Source organism: Notamacropus eugenii, chromosome 1 (genome assembly GCF_028372415.1).
Source record: "Notamacropus eugenii isolate mMacEug1 chromosome 1, mMacEug1.pri_v2, whole genome shotgun sequence".
Lineage (NCBI taxonomy): Eukaryota > Metazoa > Chordata > Mammalia > Diprotodontia > Macropodidae > Notamacropus > Notamacropus eugenii.
Window position 1 is genome coordinate 62,550,099 of NC_092872.1, and position 26,218 is coordinate 62,576,316.

The 26,218-nt window shown below is 36.5% G+C and overlaps 1 long non-coding RNA gene across 4 annotated transcripts in view; it reads right to left on the reverse strand.

The window, feature by feature from the left end:
• Positions 1-2,284: 2,284 nt before the first annotated feature.
• The window catches only part of LOC140501033 (uncharacterized), a 34,428-nt gene continuing 10,494 nt past the window's right edge, over positions 2,285-26,218 (reverse strand). Inside the window, exons 2-4 of one of the 4 annotated variants that reach the window (XR_011966034.1) lie at positions 15,940-20,163; positions 11,713-11,803; positions 2,285-3,568 (exon numbers count right to left, since the gene is read on the reverse strand). This is a non-coding gene — a long non-coding RNA (uncharacterized lncRNA). The remainder of the gene's footprint in view (positions 3,569-11,712; positions 11,804-15,939; positions 20,164-26,218) is intronic. The other 3 variants (XR_011966032.1, XR_011966033.1, XR_011966027.1) reach the window with 3 other exon arrangements.

Sequence of the window (26,218 nt, forward strand, 5' to 3'; positions counted from 1 at the left end):
AGGAATGGGTTTTTCTGAAATTAAGAAAACATTTTTATTTTAAAAATAAATTTCAATTTTATTACTTATTATACATAAAGATATTTAATATATCACAGAATCATTGCTACTTAATCCAATTGTGTATTATTCCCATGCAAGCTGAGAAAGTTCTTTTCTCAACTCCACTTGAAATCTCCTCTTAGAACCAGATCCCTTACAAAGTTGTCACAAGGCACTGAGGCATAAGCATGGATATGGAATAACTCAAATTATTCCTCTGAGCTGATGGATATATCAGTCTCCTCTCAACATCTCATATTTTTTCATGACCAAATAATAGTGTCTCAGGAGTCTCATTATTTCTATTTCAAGTCCTTCCCTTTCCAACCCGAATGGGAAAAAAATCACTTGGCAGGAGGAAGAGAGAAAAAGAGAGACAGTATTTCCTCTTCTAGCGTCTCCAAGTACAGGTCCTTCTACTGGTCTTCTTCAGCAATGAAGGACGAACACAACCCTTCTACTGGTGTAACAGGTAGAAAAAAAAGAAATTTCTATGATTGTTCCTCTCCTTCCACAGCAAATTTCAGGCCAATAGATGTGCTTTCCCAGATGGACCTGAGCAATGTCTTGACCTAATTCACGTCTTTTGACTTAAATGCTAAGTGAATAAATTTAACAATTAAAATAAAATTAAGCATCTGGTAGATATGAGATACTGGTGTTCTCAAAGATGGGATGTGACAGTCTTCTTATCCTCAAAGAATGTACAGTCTCCTATGAGGTGTGGAGCCTGGTGTATATATAAGTATAATACAAGGTATGATGAGGGTAAGGATCAGGATAAGAAATTTCTTTCATGGTCTTCAATCGAGAGGCAAGTGTCATGATTACAAAGCTGACTTTCTGCTGGCTGAGACTCAGGGAATTGCTGGTGGATGCTTTAACCTCCATTAAACAAATGAGTATGATCAGTCACAACAAAATTAAATTGTTATGTAAGGTTTGTTGACAACTTTTGCCTGAATTTTGGGGTGTGAAAGACAATCTAGAAAACTTCTCTTCCTTTATGAATCCACATCTGGACATTTATTTTCCTTGCTAGCCCTCTTGTCTAAGCTAGTGGTCTCTGTATTTTTCTGATTGCACAGTCCTATCAGTAAAACATATATGTATATATATATATATATATATATATATATATATATATATACACACATATATATATGTATATATATATATACACATATATATGTGTGTGTGTGTGTGTGTGTATATATATATGTGTGTGTGTGTATATATATATACATATATGTGTGTGTGTGTGTACATATGTATATATAATTGTCAGACCTGCTTGCCCAGTGTATTTACATTTAGCCAGTATTTAACTATATTCAAGTTATAGAGGTTGTCTCAAAAATTCAAGTGTAATTTTAGGCATTAATAGCTTTAAGTTGCGTCTATATGTTACATATGTACCTGTACTACTAATACATAATGAACATTATAAACATATACAGAAATAATTTTTTAAAGAATCAGATAAACATGGAATGAAAAAATATTGAAAAATATTTACTTTATTATATATATTAATGGTACTAAACATTTTTGCTCTCATTAAAATATGAATAATTGTAAGATCAATTTGAGTAAATGTGCTTCATTGTTCTAAAAAATTCATTGTTTAACCCTTTGTGATACAGATTCAAATAAGCATTACCACTAAATTGAATTGCATAAAATACAAGTTTGCTTAAAATAAGGGGAAAAGAAAATCTCTACAAATTGCTCTAATACAATTTGAGCAGAAACAGATCTCATTCAGTTGGAAAAATCAGAAAGGCTTCATGAAGGAGGTGACACTTAACTGTGTTTTAAAAGAAGTAAGTGATCTCAATAAGCTTTCCCTGAGATCAGTCCTACTAATTGACCCGACATGAAATTTATAGTCACTAGGTTTCCCCTAGAAACTATTTTTTTCTTGATGGAACTACCATGATTATTATTTGCCATTACATTTCCCAGAGGGGAAAACAATCTTCAAAGTCTTTCAAAAATCTTGGGTAGATAATTTGTGATTCTGGGATTCTCTTTACAACTAGTTTGCCAACTAGGTGTAGAATATCATGTATTTATCACAGTCTGACATAGGTCCTCTGACATCTCTGTTTCAGAAAATCTTTTGGAAAAAAGAGATTGATAGATCCAGCATTTAGCATTGGATAGAGAAGAAGAAAGTAAATGTAAAAGCAAATTCACTATCTCCCCAATCTTATCCAAGAAAAACTGAGGCAAATAATTCTTTGAGTCCAACTTTTTATTTTGTTGTTGTTCTGCAAAGGTAAAGCTTTCTACCTGTTCTTTGATTAAAGAATATATTAACTATTGGCATCTTGGTTTCATTCAAAGTTTTCTTGCAGATCTTCGTGGGCCATTATTTGTTTACATGTAACCTGTCATTCTTTAGAAGGGTCTCTTTTCTTCTGACTTTGGCAAAATGTCCCATCTTTTTGTAAAAATGAATTTCTCCTGCTCAAATGGATTCTTTTGACTTAGTACTGATACTCACTCCAGAGGAAACCAAGGACCTGTGCTCATCAGGTAATAGATGAGTGCCACTAGTGGACAGAGGTTAACACATTGTTCAAGTCAGTCAATCATGGTAAGCATCTCCTTCTTCTTGGATCGCTTTTGCCCATTAATCATCGCCTCCACAGTAATCACCTCCTCCACAAACATCATCTCCTCCACAGTAATCATCTCCTCCACAAGCATCATGTCCTCCACAGGTATCATTTCCTCCACAAGCATCATCTCCTCCGTAGGAATCACCTCTTCCACAGGAATCAGTCATTGCAAAAGCATCACCTCCTCCCCAGGAATTACCTCCTCTATAAGCATCACACCCTTTCCAAGAATAATCTTCTCCACCAGCATCATCCCTTCTCCAGAAATCATCTCCAAAAGCAGCACCTCCTCCCCAAAAATGATCTCCACCATAAGCATCATCTTCTCCCCGAGAATCACCTCCTCCACAGAAACCACAAATTCCTGATGAATTGTGCTGTTGATGAGTGTTACTTTGAGTCTTAGGGCAAAACAAACAACGCAATATCAGACAAAAAACAAATATAGAAGATATAGCAATAAGTATTATAATAAAAATAGAATCCATGTTCTTCAGGATATAAGTGCTTTCAACTTCAAAGCAGCATCAATAAGCACAGCATAGTCTTGCCCACTTATCCAATGAGGTACCAAACTTCTTTCCTGCTGCTGCTGTTTCTCAAGCCCCACGTAGTCCTTGTCCCTGGACCTCGTTGTTCATAACCAATATGAATCCATTTCTTATAAATTCCCCTATTTCATATTATTCAGAGATTCTTACATTTGATAGAAGCATCTGAAAAACAAAATCTCATAAATCATAGGGAAATTAGATTTGGAGAAGAACAGCTTTATGAAGGACACATGAGTTTTCTGAGCTTCTACATTCATAAATTTCTTCAAAAGTTATTTCTTCAAGCAAACAAGCAACATTTACTTTCTTCTTCTCTGTCCAACACTGCACTAAGTGCTCACTCTAAAAAGAAAAAAGGAAGTTCAGTCCCTGTCTTTCAGAACAAAACAGACACACATATCAGTGGAGATAAAATACCAGTAAATTAGATACAGTATTATCATGGGTGAAGGCAGCAGCAGCTGAGGGTCTGGTGATGGGCAGTCCTGTGTTTGGGGAGGAAGGGAAACCAGAAAAGTCTTCAAGCACAAGGTAGCATTTGATCTAAGACTTAAAGGCAAACCAGGGATTCCAAGATAAGGAAGTGAGGAGGGAATCCATTCCAGGTATAAGGCACAACTAGATTAAGGGCACAGAAATGGGAGATGGAATGTTAAGAGTGAAGAATAACAAGAAGTCCAGTAATGTTGGGTTGTAGAGTGCATAGAGGATATTCTTGTGTAATAACCCTGAAAATGCAGAATGCAGCTAGGTTGTAAAGACCAAGGATAAGGTGACATCAAGATGAGAGAGTAATAAATAGGCAACTTTGCCTTAATCCTTCACATTCACCTACACAATGACTTATGAAGTGCATACATCCAGTTAAATAGACATAAATGGGTGAATGCAATGAAGAGTTTATACCATGCAGGGGAGAAAGGGGAAAAACAGGAAAAAAAAACCTTGAAACTCATTCTCACTTAAATTAGTTTACTGAAGGAAGAACATACATTCTTGAACAGTTAGTTACAGAAATTCATCTTACCCAATAATGAAGTAGGAGGGGAAAGAGTTAACAGAAAAGAGGACAGGATAAAAGGGCAGGCATTTTGAGGAAGGCTAGGATCAGAAGCAAAGGAGATTCTTGAGGAAAGGTAAAAAAAAAAAAAAGAGAGACAGATGAGTATGAGAATAGTATGGAGGGAAATTCACAGTTAGCCATCATAACTATGACTATTAGTGAGATGAACTAACCCATAAAATGAAAGAGGAAAGTAGAATGTAAGAGAAATCTGAATCCAAGAAACAGACTTGAAGCAGAAAGATATAGTGTTAAAATAAGAGGCTAGAGCAGAATCAATTATGCTTCAGCTACAGTAAAAAAAAAAAAAAGCAGCAATCATAATCTCAGGCAAAACAAAGGCAAAAAAAGTAAATAAACCTAATCAAAAGAGAAAATCAGGAAGTTATATTTTATTAAAAGGTACCATAGACTAAGAATTAAGATCAATATTGAATATATATGCACCAAATGTCATAGCATCCAAATTAGGAAGAAAAAATTAAATGAGTAATAGGTGGTAACAGAGAGTTAAACTGTACTAGTGGAGGACCTCAATTACCCTTCTCAGATATAGATAAACCTAACCATAATACAAAGAAAAAAATTAAAATAAGGAGTACAATCATATATATATACATATATATAATGATTAGAAAGGAGTATATTTATTATTCATTATACAGGGCATCTTGACAAAAATTGATCATGTAATAGGGTCCCCCCAAAAATGTAGGAAAGTACAAAAATGATGTGCATCTTTTCCTGACAGTAATTCAAATAAAAATATATTTATGAAAGCTTTTAAGTAAAATTGGAAGCTAAATAATCTAATTCTAAAGAGTGAATGGGTGAAAGAACAAATCATAAAAACAATCAATACTTTCACAAAACATAATGGCAACAATGACAAATTTGTGGGTTGCTGCCAAAGCAGGATTTGGGGAAAATTTATATTGCTAAATGCTTCATTAAGAGAGAGAGAGAGACAGACAGACAGAGACAGAGAAAGAGGCAGAGACAGAGACAGAGACAGAGAGAATCATATCAATGAATTGGTCATGCAACTAAAAATTTTAGAAAAACAACAAATTAAAAATCTGCAAAGAAACAGCAAATTAAAAATCCTGAAAATCAAAGGAGATGTTAACAATGTTGCTAGTTAAAGAAAAAAATTCATTGATAAAACTTGGAACTGTTTTGTTGAATAAATAAACGGATAATTTTTTTAAATAAGAAAACCAAATCATTGGTATCAAAAAGGAAAAGAGTGAAATCATAACCATATAAGATGAGATAAAAAGAATTATTAGGAGCCATTTTCCACAACTATATACTGTTAAAACTGATAATCTAAACGAAATGGATGAATACTTACAAAAATGTAAATTACCTAGATTAAGCTGAACAGGGAAAAGAATATTTAGTAAACTAACTTAGAAAAAGAGATAGAATAAGCCACTAATGAGCTCATGTAGAAAGAAAAATGTTCCAGGACCAGATGGATTCATAAATGAATTCTACCAAACATTTAAAGAACTTATTCTAATATTACATAAATGATGTTTTTTAATGGTAAAGGAGACATCAAATTTCTTCTATGACAAAAATATTGTTTTGATACCTAAGCCAGAGAGAGGCAAAACAGATCAAGGAAACTATAGACCAATTTCCCTAATGAATGTTGATGCAAAAATTTCAAATACAATATTATAGAGGCAATCATAATTATGTGTTACAAGTATCATATACTATCACCAGGTTGGATTTTTACCAGGAATTCAGGGATGGTTCAACATCAGGAAAACCATAAGCATAATTGACCATATCAATAAATAAGCAACAAAATCATGTCATTATAACAAGAGATTCAGAAAACACTTTTGACAAAATACAACATCCATTCCTTTTTTAAAACAATAGAAAGCACAGGAACAAATGGAGCTCTGCTTAAAATGAAAATTAATATCTATCTAAATCCAAGAGCAATGGGGATAAGCTAGATGCCTTTCTAATAAGATCAAGACTGAAGCATGGATTTCTTTTATCATCATTATTCAATATTGTACAAGAAAAGTTAGCTATAGCAATAAGACAAGAAAAACAAATCACAGGAATAAGCATAGGCAAAGAAGAAACAAAACTGTCACTTTTTGCTGATGATATGAGATTTACTTAGAGAACTTTAGCATTTCTAAGGAATAAAACTAGCTGAGATAAAAAGCAATTTCAGCAAAGTTGCAGAATAGACAAACCCATACAGATCATCAGCATTTTTATATATTATCAAATATCAGGAGGTGATAAATACCATTTCAAATAATTACAAGGAGTAGAAAATACTTGAATGTCTACCTGCCAAGATACATGGAGAAACTACATGAACACCATTACAAAGCACTCTTCAGGCAAATAAAGAGAGATCTAGGTGACTGGAGAAATATTAAGTGCTCATTAAGAGGTTGAGCCAATGTATTAAAAATGACAATACTATCTAAATTATTTTCCTTCTTCAATTCCATAACAATCAAACTTCAAAAGAATTGCTTTATGGAACAAGAAAAAATAATAACAAATTTCATCCTGAGGAGCAAAAATAATCAAGAATATAAAGAAAATTAATGCAAAACAAAATAGGAAGGAAGGGGGCATAGCAGTACCAGATTTCAAACTATAGTGAAATACTATAATCATCCATGAAATTTGTATAAGATAGAGATTGATCAGTGGAACATATTGGGCACACAATACATAGTAGCAAATGAGCATCATAACCTTGCATTTGATATACTCAAAGATTCCAGCTAATAGGGCAAAAGCTTTAATAGGAAACCTGGAAAGTATTCTGGCAAAAACTGGTCATAGACTAACTTCTGACTCTGTATAGGCAGATAAACTCATTGCTTAGACATAAAGGGGATATCATTAGCAAATTACTGGAACATGGAAGAAATTATCTGTCATATCCATGGATAAAGAAAAAAATTCATGACCCAAAAGTAGAAAGAGAGGTTCATGAGAACTAAAAAGGAGAATTTTGACTACATAAAATTAAAAAAGGTTTTGCACGAAACAAACCCAATGCAGCTAAAATCTGAAGGTGAGAAATGAGGAAAGGTACTTAACAAATGCTTATGTACTAACTGAATGTTCCCACCATTACCAGTTAGTTTGAGGGCATGAGCGAAAGAAAAATAAGTACTGAAAAGAATGGGCAAGGATATATTTTCATCAAGAGGAAACCAGGTCTCAATGAGTGTCAGAAGACAGAAGAAGTGAGAAAGAAAAAGTTTAAAGATGAAAGCAAGTTTCTTAATTATGGAGCAGAAATTCCATAGAGCTTAGCAGAAAGAAAAATGAAGATGTAGAATGGAACACTGGGGTGTAGGATTGAAGGGGATGGCAGTGACAAAGTGGGCATTTAGACATGAGGAATCATGTTTGTACATCAGCAACTGGTGCTTTATAATCCCTGGGACAGGTGAAGTATGAATAGGTAGGAGTATTCTAACAAGCAATGTGCTGATAAGGTTTCACAACAATTTTTATTGAAGGTGTAGGAATGTATAAACACACTTTGAAGTTTAATCTACATTACTTATGTTTTCCACATCACTTTCTTAAGTCTAGATAATCAAAAAAGCAATGAATTTAGCCCTGATTTGTAGCATGTGCTGATACCTATGTTATAAATGCTCACACTGAAAATTTAAAAATCGGCTCTCAAAATTCAGTTAGAGTTCTTTCCAGCAAATTTGATTCTAACTATTGCAGAATGAGTCCAGGCAGAGTGTCAATGGAGATAAAACTGATTTTAAAATATCTCAACAAGATGTAATAATGGGCTACAATTAATTGGATGATACCTAATGGGGAAAATAATTGTAGAGACAGCTTTCTCTACCAGCTGTGGGGAGGGATGTGTGTGTGTGTGTGTGTGTGTGTGTGTGTGTGTGTGTGTGTGTGTGTGTGAAACTAGAGTGTAACAGCATCCACTCAGGAACCACTCAGGCAGCTGAAGGAAATAGAGTGATTAAGGTTCTATGCCATGACCTTTGCCAGGTAACAGTACCCTTTCATGATAGTGAACTTTATTATTAATCCACTCACTACTACTACCCCTAAGGCTAGCAAACTCCCACTATTTACTTCTTTTTAAAAAATAATTCTTTTATTTTTAATTTTGAGCTTAAAAAATAAAACAAATATTTCTGTAACATAGTAGAATACAAAAAAAAGATAATTGCACATGAAAGGGCAAATTTATTAGATACAACTTGCTATTCTTTTTGAATAAATAATTAGGTATCATTATTTTTTCCCTCCCTCCACCCTCAACCTATCATTAAACATAAATGTTTGTATGTATATACATATACATACTCACACACATTTGTGTGTATGTATAAAACCATTCTATACATGCTTCTGTCTATCAATTTTTTTCTCCAGATGCAGATATCATCTTCCTCCATAGGTCCTTTGTAGTTAATTTGGATACTTATAATAGCAAAAATGACTTAGTCACTGAAAGTTGTTCTTAAAACATTACTGTTACTTTATACAATCTTGGTTTTACATTTCGTTCTTCATTATTTTGTTCTTCATTTTGTTTTTCGTTATTTCATGCAAGTCTTTCCACATTTTTCTAAAATCATTGAGCTCAATATTTCTTACAGCACAGTAGTATTCCATAACTATTATATACCACCACTTGTTCAGTCGTTTCCCAATTGACAGAAATCCCCATAATTTCCAGTTCTTTGTCACTACAAAGAGAACCGCTATAAATATTTTAGAACAGAAAGGTTCTTTTCTTTTTCCCCTATTCATCTTGGGAAAGATCTAGTAGTGCTGTTGCTTAGTCAAAGTGTATAAGCAGTTTAGTAACTCTTTGCATATAATTCCAGATTTCTCCTCAAAATGATTAGATTAGTTCACAGTTCCACCAACAGTAAATTAGTGTCCCAATTTTTCCACATTCCCTCCACCATTTCTCACTTTTCTTTTCTGTCATTTGGCCAGTCTGATCAGTGTAAAGAGATATCTCAAGGTTGTTTTAATTTTCATTTCTCTAATCAATGATTTAGAGCGTTTTTTCACATGACTATATATATTTTTAATTTCTTCACGAAAAAACTGCCTGTTGATATCCTTTGACCTTTTATCAATTGGAGAACGACATGTATTCTTAATAGATTTCACAAAGTTCTTTATATATTTAAGATTTGAGACCTTTGTCTGAAAAAAATGGCTATAAATTTTACCCAGTTTTCTGCTTTCCTTCTGATCCTTCCTACATTAGTTTTACTTGTGCAAAACCATTTTAATTTAATGTAATAAAAATTATCCATTTTACATCTATGAATGAACTCTGTCTCTTGCTTCTTCATAAATTGTTCACCTGTCCGTAAGTCAGATCCTTAACATGTTCCACGTTTTTCAAATTGTCTTATACTATCCACTTTTACATCTAGGTGACGTATCCATTTTGACATTATCTTGGCAAATGGTGGAAGATATTGTTCTATGCCCAATTTCTGCCATCTTGCTTTCTGGCTTCCTCAATAATATTTTTTACCAAATAATGAAATCTTATGCCCAAAACTTAAGTCTTTATACTTGTCAAACAAAAGATATTTCCTCCTGTAAATTATGTCTACTACGTTCTATTGATCTACCTTTCTATTTTCTATTTTCAGAGAGTTTTAATAACCATTGCCTTATAATTTGGCTTAAGATCTGGCATTGCTAAATCTCCTTCCTTCACTTTTTTCTCCATTAGTTCCTTTGATAATCTTTACCTTTAGTTCTTCCAAATGAATCTTATAATTACTTTTTCTAACTCAATATAATCTTTTGGATAGTTTTACTGGAATGGCATGAACTATATAGATTGACTCAAGCAATTTTGTCATTTTTATTATATTTCATGCTATTTTACTTTATTATGTTTATTATATATTCAATATTATTATGTTATATTAATTACATTTGTATTATATTGAATAATACTGGTGACACTTGATCTTACTGGGAAGGTTTCTAGCTTATACCTACTAAAAATAATGTTTTTTGATGGTTTTAGGTAAATGCTTCTTATTGATTTAAGAGAAAGTTCATTTTGGCCTATCCTTTCAAGTGTTTTTAATGGAAATGAGCATTGTAATTTATCAAATGCTTTTTCTGCATCTATTAATATTATCACATGACTTTTGTTACTTTTATTAATATAATCACAATTTTTTTTAATTTTAATTTTTATTATTTTATTTATATTTATTTTATTATTTTAAACCATCCCTGCATTTCTGGTATGAATCACACTTGGTCATAATGTATAATCTTTATAATATATTGTAATCTTTTAGCTAATATTTTATGCAGAATTTTTGCATCCATGTTCATTAATGAAATTTGTCTACAATTTGCTTTTTCTGTTTTTATTTTTCCCGGTTTATATATTAATATCATATTTATTTCCTAAAAGAAGTTTGGTGGGACCCCTTCTTTGCCTATTAGTCTGAATAATTTGTTTAAAATTGGAATTAATTGGTCTTTAAATGTTTGATAGAATTCACTTGTAAATCCATCTGGTCCTGGTGACTTTTTTCTTAGGAAGCTCATTTATGGCCTATTCAATTTCTTTTTTCTAAAATAGGTCTATTTCGATAGTCTATTTCTTCTGTTAATCTAGACAATTTTATTTTTTAAATATTCTTCCATTTCACTTAAGGTATTAAATTTATTGCATATAATTGGGCAAAATAACTCCTTATAATTGCTTGGATTTCATCTTCTTTAGTGCTATATTCACCCCTTTTATTTTTTATACTAGTAATTTGCTTTTCTTCTCTCTTTTTAAAAATCATACCTATAGTATCTCATTCACTGTGTGTGAACTCATTCCTTCTCATCCACAGCCATAGCCCAGAGCCATATCTGGTCAGCAGTGCTAGACCTGGCATCTGGAGACAGCAGAGGGGTCCTTACATGTTCCTCTACTCAGCCTCCAAAAGTCAGCCTGGAGGTGTTTATGCTTCACTCTTGGCCAAACCTTAGTCCCTGGAGGTCTTGTCTTTTCTGAGGTCCTCTCAAGTTGTTTTAGGAGGAAAACTACTTTACTTCAACTTTTGTCCATTTTTGCCACTCTACTTCCATCATGAGGCAATGTTCTCTCTATTTGTGGAGGAAATTTGGAGAGCCTGGAATTTTTTGACCTATACCACCATCTTCCAAGAATCCACTTATCTATTACTTTTACTATCCCTAATTTACGCATTTGTCAGGTACCTAGGAACAAATTATCCCCAGTTTTGAGTCACTGTCTTTAATTCTTTTATCCTAATCATCCTTAATCCTACCAATCTCAGTCACAGCCCAATCCATTTCTTCATGTGCCCTCAGAATTTTTGTTCTATAATGAAAAAGCTCCATAATTTACCTGCTTTCTCTGAGACTTGGCTTATCAAGACAAGATAGCATTGTTCACCATCCTCTCCAGCATCTTCATTCACACTGCTGACACATTGGGTCTGGAGTGAAAGTTGAAATTCTTTTTACTCTCTACTTCAATTTCCAAATTCTCTTTTTAGCAGCATCAACAATCTCTGCCTCTTGAAGTTTACTGGATTAAATTTTCTTCCCTTTTCAAATAATGGTGGCTATTACAAACCAGTGTGGAGTTGCACAAGGCTCACTGTCTTCCTCTTTTCCCCTCTTACCCTTATACTAGAGTACTTTAATATGCATGCTAATGTTCCTTCAAACTCTAACCCTCTAATTTCTCAATCTCCTTGAAACTGAAGAGGAGTATTCCTTTACTCCACCATAACCACATTAAAGGATGGCCAAACTCAGGATCTCACTTTTATCAACTGGTGTTACATTTCCTTAATTTAACATTCTGACACTGCTCTCTAACCATAACCTCTGACCATCTCTCCTAAACATTTTCTTTGCTTTTGTCTAGATTTTCAGTATTTTCTTAGGCCATTAGCCCTGCTCTCACTTCACTTTCTTCTCTCCTCTATTTATATCCTATAATTAACCAATTCAATTCCATACTATCAACAACTCTCAGATTCCTTCACCTTTGACCTAAAACTGCTTATCCTTTGCCAAAACCTAGTCCTGAATTACTCTCATCATTTGCCTCCTCTGCTTCATCTCATGTACTACTGAAAAGAGCTGAAGCAAGTCACTGTAAGGCAACCCTTTTACTTTCCCTTAATTGAGTTCCTATCAGAGGCCTCAAAGAAACCAGGCCAGACTTCCTCTTCTGTCTTCCTGACCCACATTTCTTCTTCCATTCACTCTCCGAGCAGAGGACCTCACCTCTTAATTTAATGACAAATGTGAGGTAAGTTCCATCTTCTTCCCTTCTCTTCACTTGGAAACCCTTCTTCTTTTCTCCAGTCTCTGACAATGAGGTGCCCTTTTTATTGCAAAGACAAGTCCCTCTACATAATAAGTCCTTGATCTCAATTCCTTCTGTCTTCTTTGGCAGATTGCCCCTTATATGAAGAAACCAAGTGGTGCAGTGGATTGAGTTCTGGGCCTGGAGTTGGGAACACCTGAGTTCAAATCTCACCCAAGACACTTGCCACCTCTGTCACCTTGAGCCTTTGTTCACCTAACTTTCCTCAACCATAGGAGAGGGAGATAATAATAGCACCTACACTGCAAAAATGCTGCAAGGATTGAATGGAAAGATGTTTTCAAAGAACAGAGCACTATGTACAAAGTAGGCATTTAATAAATGCGTACAACCTTCCGTTCCTCAAAACAACTTTGTGACTTGCAAGCATTTTATTGCTGTTTTCTTACTTACAATTTGATTCCTTACTTCATCCAATCACCCTTGTTATTATCTTCTTAATATTTATTTTCTGCTTATCGAATGGTTCCTTAACTATTGCCTTTAACCATACTTGTTTCCTCCAATCTTTAAACAAAAAACCCTTCAATAGACTCTAACATCAACCAGAACCTCTCTTCCCTTTCACAGCAAAACTGCTAAAAAGAGCCATATCCACCCTTTGCTCCTACCTCCACTGCTCTTCCTCCTCAACTCACAGTCTTGCTTCTAACTTCACTCAACCCAAGCTTCCCTCTCCAAAATTACCAGTGATTTTCAAACTGCATGGTGTTCATCCTCATCGTTTTTGATATCTCTGCTTTTTTTGACACTATTGATTGCTGTCTCTTTCTAGATACTTTCATCTCTCTGGGTTTTGGGGATATCATGCTCTCCTGGTTCTATTCCCAAATGTCTGGCCACTCTTTTTCAATCATTTCCATTGGCTAATCATTCTTTTCATTACCTCCAATTCTAAGTGTTCCCCAAAGATCTCTCTTGGAATTCTTCTTTTATCCTTTTTTCTTTCTTTAAACTCCCTCTCTCAATAACCTCATCAGTTCCCATGAGATTGAGTCATCATCTTCATGTGATGGGGGACATTCAGGTCAATGTCATCTTCCTTTTGTATCATTGCAATATCCTCCTAACTGGTCTCCTTGCCTCAAGTCTCTCCCTACTCCAGTCTTTCCTTCACACAGAGAGTAAAGTGATTTCTTTAAGCACAGATATGACTTCCCTATTCAATAAATCCAGTTGTTTCCTATTGTCTTAGAATAAAATATGAACTCCTCTGTTTAGTTTTTAACATCCTTTTCCACCTGACCAAATCTGTCTTTCCAAACATGTTGCACTTTATTTCCATTTCTACACCCTAGCCCATTCATTCAATTTTCTTTCTTTCTATTACTCTCACATGACTCCCCATTCCCTATCTTTGGCCATCCCCAATGCCTGTAATTCACTCCCTCATCCCTTCTACCTCATAGAATCCTTCTCCTCCTTGAAGGAAAAGTTCTAATACCACCTGCTACCTGATGCCCTTACTGATCTCTCTGACTGCTGGTACTCTTGCTTCCTAACAATTTCATATTATCCCTTTCATTTATTCTCTTTATAAAGATATTGTATATAGTTACATTCATAGTTGTTTTCTTTCTTCTCAGAAGGAAACTTTTTTTGAGTAGGGATTATTTCACCCTTTTCCTTTGTATCCCTAGTACCTACCAAGGTTCCTGACAAGTAGTAGGCACTTGATATTTTCTTATTAAGTACTTGATTAACTATTTAAATAATTGCCTTTGTATTTTAAAAATGCCAACTAAAGCATGAGAAACATTTCAAAAACAGAACATAATTAAAAGTAAAAAAAAAAAAGTAATCAGCTAAAAATATTCAAAATACCTTTAGGCTGCATTCATAGTTCAGAGTATAGAGTGAGTAATGGGATATGGAGAAACCATAGTTCGCCTAATTAGACCACATTTTGAGTACTGTCTCCAGTTCTGGGAACCATATTGTAGAAAGGATATAGACAAGGGTAGAGAAGAGAATAAGTATTGGCCATTAATTAAATACTTTTTCTTTTTTACTAATAGTTTCTCATTTGATCTTCATAACAAGCCTGATAAGTAGATGTTACTACTATCCTCATTTTTACAGAAAGGGAAACTGAAGCAAGTAAAAATTCAATAAATTGCCCAGGGTCACACCATTAGTAAGTGTCTGAGACCATATCTGAACTTGGGTCCTCCTGACTTCAGGCCCGCTGTCCCACCAACTGCCTTTTCTTGAATTAGGTGCTGACACCGGTAACCAAGATGAAATAGAAACTCAAGACCATGCCATAGAGAGATTTGCTGTAGGAATTAGGGCACTTTAATGTGAAGAAAAGAAGAGATTGGGTAATTGATACTGCCTTTAAATGTGGCTTATTTTACTCAGCTCTGGAATATGGAACTAAAGTTGCTGAACAGTAGCTAAAGGAAATTTGATGTTTGCTCCATATAAAAACATTGGACTTGGAGTAACAAAGAACCTCAGAGACCATCTGGCCCCAATTCACTCATATTGCAGGTGAGGAAACTGAATCCTAGAGAACAGAAATGACCTTCCCAAGATCATACAGCTAATAAGTGGTTGAGCCTTAATTCAAAGTCAGATTCTCTGACTTTGAAGTTACAGATCTTTGTATTAAACCAGTTTGATTCCTTTTGAATAAATCAACAAATTTCTGTGACTAAGTTGAGCTGGGAATTATTAGTTCTCTGGAATGTTACTTAAAATTGTCCATTTGTTCCACAGATGAAAAAAATGTCATAAGTGGTATGAGTTTCATTATCCTCATGAACAACTAGAGAGCTAAGATTAACCAGTGAGGAAATAACTTCTTTTTAGTTTTAAAAAAATGCATAATATACCTCATATATGCTTTCATTGGGGCCACACTTGATGCTCAACATGGGGGAATAAACAGCCTACAGACTTCTTTTCCTCCTACCCAGTCTTGAGCATTTTTTCCTCTAATTTGGTGATCATTTTAGGCAGAAAATATTCTCACACAGACACAGTAAAACCCTTTTAGCTAACTGAAGAAGAAAAAAGAAATGAAAAAAGAAAACGTTCTCTTACCCAGGCCCTAGTTTCCTTATCTGTAAGACTCAGGAATTGGATTATATGATCTCTAAGACCCCTTTCAACTCAAATTCTGAACTATGAGTGTATGCATCCCACAAATGGGAACAGAATCATTTGAAGGCAAAGACATACTTTGTTCCCAGCAGCCATCCCTGCTGGCCTCTGTTCACTCACTTTGGTTGACTGAGCTGAGGAGGGTCCTGTTCCACACATCTCCCGCCCGCTTTTTGTTCTTTGGTTTTCTGGCAGCTACAGGCAGCAGCCCCTCCCCAGTCAGAGAGAGGGGCTGGATCACTACGAAAGGCAGTGAGAGGAAGGGCACTGTTTTACCTGGAGCAGCTGACACTGGCCTCTCAGAGTCTCCTGGACAGCAAAAGATGGCTTTGAAAAAGCGAGGTTTATGAGGAACTAGTGTGCACCCCTTGTTGCAGTGTGTCTTCCTTTGGTTGATAGATAGCAGTTTTAAAACTTCAACCACACAGGAAAGATTTTTTTGGATAGTTTTAGTAGAGGCCCTGAGGCAGCCTTTGTCCCACCCCTTCTGAGAAGGCGCCTCCCATTTTGAGCTGGAAATTCCACCCTTGCTTTTTTCTCATCATACAACCCACAAAGAGATCAGCCTGCCTGGCAGCCTGAAAGGGCAGATTTAAACTTTGTCCCTAATGAACACTGACTTTTTATCCCCACACAAGTCATTTCTCGGTGCTCTAAGAGATATCTAAGACTCTAAATTTCAGACAAGGTACCATAGTTGTACCACAAGTAGTGTACAAGGTACCACATATGTACCAATGTGCATAAGATGCAAATTGATGGAACAAGTTTCCTCATTTGGGAATTCCCTATATCTGTGAAATCACAGTTTATTGCCAATTCTAATGAAACCAACAGTAACCCATAGACTCCCTCTTTCCCAGATTTCAATAAAACCTGATGTTTCTGCCAAAATTACCTGATGACTTGCTTCCTTCCAGGAGGAGTGCACCGTTTTCTAACTTCTATTGAATTGAAGGAAGCAGAATCCCCTGAAGGTGCTTTAATGGAGTAGGGTGTTGGGGAGCAAACACACTTTCCTAAAAGAGTGACTCATGTTTGGTGCAAAGGAGAGAGACAATATTCATTTTCTGGTTAAAATCATGTAATCCCCCTCCCAACACCAGTGAGCTTTCCACAGTCCTATTTTGTCTGGCCCTACTCCTATTAGCATTTTGAGCATTTTGTAGGTTGGACAAAGAAAAGGCTGGGGGGAAGGGAATGGGCATCAATATAATATATTTTTATTTCCTTCTTCTCCATGAATGTATAAGATGAAACAATTGAAAATTATCAATAAAATCCCAGAAGAGGGGAGGCCTCTCCTGTTGGAATAGGAAGGTGGGGGTGTCGGTAAGTGATGAGAAATGTGCTAATGTCTAAGCAGGGGTAGGGCACCTGTGGCCTCAAAGCCACATGCGGCACTCTAGGTACTCAAGTTCCACCCTCTGACTGATTGATTTGGATTCGGTCAAAGGGCCACACTTGAGGACCTAGAGGGCTACATATGGCCTTGAGGCTACAGATTCCCTACCCCTGAAAGACAGTCCTAAGTCCATATCATTCATCCATCCATTTCTTTCACAAACTTTTACTGCACATGGACTATTTCTAAGGCAATGCACTTGCCATTGAGGAGATAGAAAGATGTAAAAGACAAGGCCCCTGGACTCCAGGAATTTAAAGTGTGGCTTAAAGTAATGCTTTAAGATTTGCAAAGTGCTTCACAAACATTACCTAATTTTTATCCTCACAACCCTGGCATGTAGGTGCTATTATTATACCCATTTTACAGATGAGGAAACTGAGGCAGTAGGCGCTTAAATAACATGTATCTTCCAGTTAACAAGTATCTGGAACTCAGATCTTCCTGGCACTAGGCCTGACACTCTATGCCCTGTGATTCATGAGAAGTTACTTAGCCTGTATCTCCCTTGCTCTTGTAATTTTTCCTGCTCCTCTCTCACTCCTGCAACCACTCAGCCCTGCCTCCAAAGAGGCTGTACCAGGCATTTCTGCTGGCCTTTGGCGTGAGGGCAATGTTGCTCTCAAGGTAGGCCAGGTAGCAGGGTCATAGTACATGGAAAAGCCATCTTCCTCTCTGAGGGCCTCAGTTGCCCAGGTAAACTAGGTTCCAGTAATAGTAAATGGAAGGAAGAAGTAGCTTGCAGCTACTTTTTTGCCTTAATTCTTATTATACTTCCTCTTCTAGTTCTTAGGGGTTTTTTGTTTGTTTGTTTCTTTATTGAGGCAATTGGGGTTCAGCGACTTGCCCAGACAACAAGTAAGTGTCTGAGGTCACATTTGAACTCAGGCACTCCTGACTCCAGGGCCAGTGTTCTATCCACTCACTGCACCATCTAGTTGCTCCCTACTTCTTGCTTTTCCTCTTTGGTCTTCTGAAATTTCTTTCTCTTTATATTAACATTTATATGCTAATGGGTTAATAGGCCTGAGTGACTCAACAATAATAGCTAACAATTAGCATTTATAGATTATTTTAAGGTTTGCAAAATACATTAAATTTATATACAAACCTGTGGATTTGAAAGAACTGGATAATTACTCACAAAAATACAAAATATTCAGATCTACTGAACATGAAACAATGTGATTAAAGAAAATAGGAATAAATGAGACACAAAGATATGAAAAACAAAAAAAAAAAACAATTTGGGGCCACAAATATTTATAGGTGAAACTTATCAAATTTGTAAAGAGAAAATAGTTTTTCTACTACATATATTATTCTCAAAAATTAAGAAGGAAAACATAATACCAAGCCTCTTTTAGGAGACCACTAGAGATTAATATTTTAGCCAGAAAAATATAAAACAGAAAAAAATAAAGATCATTACCACCAATGAATTTTGATGAAAAAGCATTTAAATAATATCTGAATAAAAATACAGAAATATTTTTAAAAGACTATCCATCATTCAAAGTTTGATTTATTACGAGAATGTTTCAGCATAAGGAAAATAAATTAATGATCACATTTAAAGCAAAAACATTCTCAACTACATGGAAATGATGTTACAAAAATGTTTTTAAGGACAAGTTTATGGTCATCAGGTTCAGAACCCCTGCTCCATCATACAACTGCCAAATGTTAAACACAAATCTAAACATGTCAAGTCCCAGATTCAAAATTCTTCAGTGGCTCTCTATTGACTCTGGGAAAAAATGCGAAATCCTCAGCTTTGTGTTTTAAATCCCTCCTCCATCTGCCTTCCACCTACCTTCCCAGTCATATTATTCCCAGTGACACAGTCTCCATTCCTCTCAAACTGGCCTGCTAGCTCTTTATTACATACAACAATTCAACGCCTGCCTCCAAAACATTTCCTCTGTCATAACCCGTTTCAAAGGATAGGAGAGGCCATTAAGCTCCAGTTAGCCTGGTAACTCAGCCATGTCACAAAGCTGAGGTGGTCCAACTTGCTTGGTTTTCAGAAAACACTCCCTAGGAACTGCTTTGATTTTAGAAAGTCAAAATCTCTTGTCTTCTTGCTATAAGGAAGGAAGGTACCATCACTTGAGTTTTTCACAAGTGAATAAACATTTTTAATAAATGTAGAATTGGTTTGAGTTTATTCATTTCTTTCTGGAAAGCAGGTAAACTTTCTTATTTGACTTTCATTATCACTTAATCTTATAATAATAGAGAACAAGTGTGAGTGTATGAAACTTCAACAACCTATAGGACATTGTTATGGTTCATGGAGAGATCTAGTCATGCAGTGTCCATCTGTCAATTCCATAATATCCTCCAAAGAAGGGGCTATGTTTTCAGCTCCAAAGTCTCCTTTATGACTATTGGCTGCTTCATAGACATCAGAAGACATATAGGTGAGTTCTGAGTAATCCCAGATAAGACTTCACGTAAAGGAAAATAAATTCCTTTGGTTGGGGGATGAATGGGAATTAGAATGCTGACCAACAGGTTTTACAATAAGAGAAGCTTCCCTGTGAAAAGTGACCAAAGTAAAGTTTGGAATTCTGTCTTGGTGCTGATTCCAGGGGAACTTGTTGTAGCTAGACCAGCACAGGATACAAAAAGTCACCAGAATAATGGCAAACAAAGTGAGGATCACCCCAATCACCATGGTTTCCATGGGCTCTGAAGTCCAGGATTGCTTGGGATTCGTGTGATCTCAATAGCCCTCTTCCCTCACTCTCCAGTCCAGCATGTTAATTAATGGAAAAGCTCTTTTCTCCTTCTTCACTGTGTGTGTTCTCTTATTGGCCAGTGGTTCATCTACTTCTAAGACCCCACAGCTCACTGCTGCTCTATCTCCATTGTTTATGTCCAAAAGATCCAGAAGAGCTTCATGAAAACTGAAGCCGGGATAAAAGAATCATCTGAAAGAAATCAGAGTAATTAATCTCAGATTATTCAAATGAGTATATTAACAGCATGTCAATGTTTGGCCTCATGGTTTTGGTTAAAGCAAGTTTCTGGATTCTGGATTTCTAGAAATCCAGTACTGAGGAAGGTGATATAATCATGTGTTTTATTGTTATGCAACACACTATGCAAGCAAAACAAAACCATACAAATACGTAATAGCAATAAATCAATAGAGCCCCCTCCCTACATGAAAGAAACTTTCCCCAGCCTGAGCATGAAGGAGAAATGCTGGGGAGGAAACAGTATAATTTGTGGTTCAGGTATCAAGATTATACACCCTTAAAAGTGGACTTGATTGAGAATAGGTGACTGGTGCCTGATGAAAGAGGAGGAGTCTCAAATGTAGTAGAAAAGTTCTTCAAATCCCTTATTGATATCAAGTTTGAGCAAAGGTCAGGTAGGAGAAGTTTTCTTTATTGGGACCATAAATTGGTAGGAAGATCAAATGCTAACTAAGGCAACAGAAGGGGATTGACTCAAGGACCCTGGAGCAAGTCAAGAATTCATCCAATCAAAAACCTGCAAGCCTTATCCACCTGACAGAGAGTTAACAGTGGAGAGGTACAAACTGTCTGCTTTGCCTGTGTTTCTGTGGATATTAGGACTATTTAAGACTGAGTGATTCCTTCATATTGGAGCACTATCATTTATATAATATCAAACAATGGCATCAAAAATATAAAGTTGACAATGATCACACAATGCCACAAATTCCATCCTTTTGCTACCAAGGTAGTATGATTTGCTTTTCTCAAAGTTGAGTACATCATTTTTAACCCTTTTTGGAAAAGAGCATTGGGCTGGAAATTAGATCTTCATTGTAGCTTTAGATTTCTTGTTAATATGAACTGGGTAAGTCACTTTGTACGTTCTTCCCTCCCCCACTGGCTACCCTGCCAGATCCTAATACTTCACTCACAAAATTACGTTGTGCTTACTTCTATACACATATACATTTATATATTGTAAGGATTTTGCTTGTATGTTATGAGGGTTTTGTTTTTCTTTCTTAGTGTTTAGTTCTCAGGATCCATGGCCATAATAATCTTTAGTTCCCAGGTGTTAGATAATATTTCCTAGGCTCATGACTTATAAACATCTCCACCACAGTTGTACAGTGAGATATAAGGATGACATAAGTGTGGTATTTACTATGCTTGTGCTAGAGGTCGATATTGCTGAAGTTAACCTGTGAGGCTATGCTGGCAATATGCCTTCTTTGTTCATTGCCCTATAAATCAGGTAGGCACAGGTCAGTAAGTGGGAATTTGGGATTTGTGTAATGCATAGAGGAATGCACATGCTTGCCTCATCCAGCCCCCACTTAGGCTTGGGAGGATTTAGGGGAGTGCACAAGCTCAAATGCTGTGCCTGTCTAGACTGACCCCATTGAGACATAGGAGTAGTTGCCCCCACTTCTTGCTAGCCTCTGCAAGAAAGGTGATTAGGGAATCTTGTAGGAGTTGGTGCTCCCATGATCAAGAACTCCCTTTGAGAAGACTAAACTAGAATAAATTAAGCTAGCTTATTTAATCCCTTATTGTGTCTCTGTTCCTACCTTTCTGTCTGCCTAGATCAAGAGTGAACCTGTGCTAGAACACCTGCTAGCAGCCATCCCATGTGCTTACCTAGCAATTGGCACGCTTGGTATTACCTGTGAAACATATGTGTACAGGTTTATTCATCTATATATGCTTATGTTTATATGTGTGTGTGTTATTTCAACAATAGAGTATTGGTTTTACTTGGTGATTTCCATCAGCTCTCATGGATTTAAATACCATCTTTTTGCTGATGTTTATCACATCTGCTTTTCCTGCCTCAGTCTCACTGCAGATCTCAAATCTCACATCTCTAACTGCCTATCAGATATCTCAAACTGAATGTCCAGTAGACAATTTAAACTCAATAAACTCAAAGCAAAATTCATTATCTTTCTCCCTAAACCTTCCGTAGAAGACAACACCATCTTCTCAGTCCCTCAGGATTTCAATCCAGGAGTCATTCTGGATTCCTCACTGTTCTGTATCCAAGCAGGGCCCACAATAACATCTCTCAGATATGACCCTTTCTCTCCTCTGACACTGCCACCCTTCTGGTTCAGGCTCTCATTACCTCATGCATTGATTATTGCAAAAGACTACTGGTGCATCCACCTGCCTCCAGTCTCTCCTCACTGTAATCCATCCTCCATTAAGCCACCAAAGTGATTTTCCTAAAGAACAGATTCTATCATGCCAAAACTCTAATCAAGAAACTCCAGTGGCTCTCGAACACCTCCAGGATCAAATTCCGAATGCTCTATTTGGCATTCAGACTCCTTCATGATCTTGTCCTTTCTATCTTTCCAGTCTTTTTAACCTTTACACCTTCCATGCACTCCTTGATCCAGTGACACCAGCCTCCTGGCTGTCTCATGAGCAATATGTTCCAACTCTTAGCATGGAGCATTCTCTCTGGTTGTCCCCTATGCCTGGAATGCTCTCCTTTCTCTGCTCTACCTGCTAGCATCCTTGACTTCCTATAAATGGGACTAAAATTCCGCCTTTCACAGGAAGCCTTCCCCAACCCCTTTTAATTCCAGTGATCTCTCTTTTAATTATTTCCTATTTGCCACATATGTTGTTTGTTTTGTATATATTTATTTGCATGTTCTCTCCTCCATTAGAGTAAGCTCCTTGATGGAAAGGACTGTCTTCTGCTTCTGTTTGTATTCCCACCACTTTTGTGTCCCCAAAGTTTAGGGCAGTGTCTGGCACTTAAATGTTTATTTAATTGAATTGAAATTGAATCCTTCAGGGCAAGAACTGTTTCATTTTTGTTATACCTCAAATACTTCCCATAGTACCTGACACATAATGGGCATGTAACCAACGATTATTGATTAAATTGGCCATTAATTAAGACCAAGCCTTAAATCCAATTCACTTTGGAGCTCATAGATTGGACAACAGGTCCCCACCCTCCTAGCAGAGAGTGAATGTAAATACTGAATAGTAATTGTTTCTTTTTAAGCCAGGAGCCCTGAGGGTCTTCCCTATCCAGTTCAACTTTTTTTACTAAAAGGGCCATCCCTTGAGTAACTACTTAAAGAGGCCTGTTCATTGAATGAGTATATCTCACTCAAAGTGGGAATCTGATAAGACTTTAGCCAGGGTCTCCCATTTAATCCTGGGCCATCTCTAATCACCCTGATGAATATTTGGCCACTGGACCTAGATGGCTCTGGAGAAAAAAAGTGAGGTTGGTGACCTTGCACAGCCCTCCTTCAAGCAAATCAAAGTCAACTGCAAGTCATGTCATCATCTTGATGTCATAATCCTCTTCAAGAATCAAGGACACACACAACAACTGATTAATTGATGGTTTACCTTGGCCCCATCAAAGTAGAGGAGTGGAAATAAATGATCACAAAGGTCCATGGTGTGATATCATGGAAGCACACTGTTGGTGCAGAACAATATTGGTTGAACATAGCTGACTTCCAGGTAATTGGTCTTACCCAAATGTTGTGATTGGGAAGGGATGAAATTGTTTCCAGACTTGTCACTATATAAAATAATGGGGAAAATGATAAAGAATGATAGAGAGAAGAACTTATTAAGAGAATCCAGATAGGTCTCAAGGCTATGTAAGTTAGAACTGGAACAGGCCAGAAGAGAGAGGGAAAGACAGAAGAAAACAACCAAGATAATTAGCCCTAAATCTGAAAGTTGCTATGGGGTTAGAGGGAAATGTTTTCAGAGTTTTTTGACAGTCATGAGTAATTAGATTTACAGTCTAACATAAGGAAGTAAGACCTGAGAAGACCAAAGTCCATCCACTTCAAAGTTAAATGTAGAAGAAGAGTTCATATGTTTATGGAGTTACACCAATTGCTCTTTTGCCACATACTACAAAATGAATGATTGTGAAACTTAAAATAAAAGAGGAACATTGGGAAAGAAACAGATGTGTGACTCAGTTCTCATCAGAGAAATACCCTGAGGTGAACCACATAAAGAAATATACTTCCGTTTCCCTGTTGTTATCTCAGTGTGGTATCAATCACAGGAGATGTATAGAGATACAAATTTTTCCATTAGCTGAAACAGTAAGATAACTTCAGTTTTCTTTTTTTTAATTCATTTATTTATTTTAAGTTTTCAACATTCATTTCCACAAAATTTTGAGTTCCAAATTTTCTCCCCATCTTTCCCCTCCTCCCTCCAAAAACACCATGTATCCTGATTGCCCCTTCAACCAATGTTCCGCCCCTTCTGACAACCTTCCTTTCCCTTATCCCCATCTTCTCTCTTGTATTGTAGGGCAAGATAAATTTCTATATACCTTACTTGTGTTTCTTATTTCTCAGTTGTACGCAAAAACAATTTTCAACATTTGTTCGTAAAACTTTGAGTTCCAACTTCTCTTCCTTCCTTCCTCCTCACCTACCCCCACTGAAAAGACAAGCAATTCCATATAGGCCATATATGTGTAGTTTTGCAAATGACTTCCATAATAGTCATGTTGTATAAGACTAACTACATTTCCCTCCATTCTATCCTGCTTTCCCATTTCTTCTATTCTCTTTTTTTTTACCTTGTCCCTCCTCAAGAGTGTTTATTTCTAATTGCTCCCTCCTCCCGTTTGTCCTCCCTTCTATCACCCCCCCCACCCTGCTTATCCCCTTTTCCCCTACTTTCCTGTAATGTAAGATAGATTTTCATACCAAATTGAGTGTGCATGTTATTCCTTCCTTGAGCCAAATGTGATGAGAGTAAGCTTCACTTTCCTCTCTCACCTCCCCCCTTTTCCCACCCATTTGAAAAGCTTTTTCTTGCCTCTTCGATGAGACATAATTTGTCCCATTCTATTTCTCCCTTTCTCCTCCCAATATATTCCTCTGTCACCCCTTAATTTAATTTTTTTAGATATGACCCCTTTCTATTTAACACATCCTGTGCTCTCTGTCTCTCTCTCTTTCTTTCTCCCTCTCTCCCTCTCTCTCTTTCTCTCTCCATATATATATGTATATATATATACATATATATACATACACACACACACACACACACACATATATATCTATACACAGATATGTGTGTGTGTATGTGTTTATGTGTGGGGGAGGTGGGGAGGGTGGGTGGCTGTATAATCCCTCCAACTATCCAGATACTGAGAAAAGTTTCAAGAGTTATAAATATTATCTTTCCATGTATGAATGTAAACAGTTCAACTTCAGTAAGTCCTTTGTGATTTCTCTTTCCTATTTACCTTTTCATGCTTCTCTTGATCCTTGTATTTGAAAGTCAGATTTTCTTTGAAGCTCCGGTTTTTTCACCAATAATGCTTGAAAGTTCTCTATTTCATTGAATTGCCATTTTTCCCCTGAAGTATTATACTCAGCTTTGCTGAGTAGGTAATTCTTGGTTTTAATCCTAGTTCCTTTGACTTCTGTTTACTTGTTTTTCATGCTTTACTTGCATGTCTCTTATTTCTCTTCCCAGTTTTTCCTCCACCTCTCTAACTTGATTTTCAAAGTCCTTTTTGAGCTCTTCCATGGCTTGAGCCCATTGAGTGGGCTGGGATACAAAAGCTTTGACTTCTGTGTCTTTCCCTGATGGTAAGCATTGTTCTTCCTCATCAGAAAGGAAGGGAGGAAATACCTGTTCACCAAGAAAGTAACCTTCTATAGTCATGTTTTTTTTCCCTTTTCTGGGCATTTTCCCAGCCAGTGACTTGACTTCTGAATATTCTCTTCACACCCACTTCGCCTCCACATCTGCCCAGCCAGCGCTTGGGGTCTGAGATTCAAATGCTGCTTCCTAGCCTCAGGGCTTTGGCAGGGGCAGGGCTGCTATTCAGTGTGAGATTAAGTTCAGGTGCTCAGGTGGGGTCAGGGTGGCCTCACAGGGCTCAGTTCCCTCAGGGGGTTTATGCAGAGACCTTCAACAATGGATCCAGGCTCCTGCCTGCTTGGGGAGCCCTGGTCTGCTCCCGCCTCCACTGCTGCCTCCTGAGGGG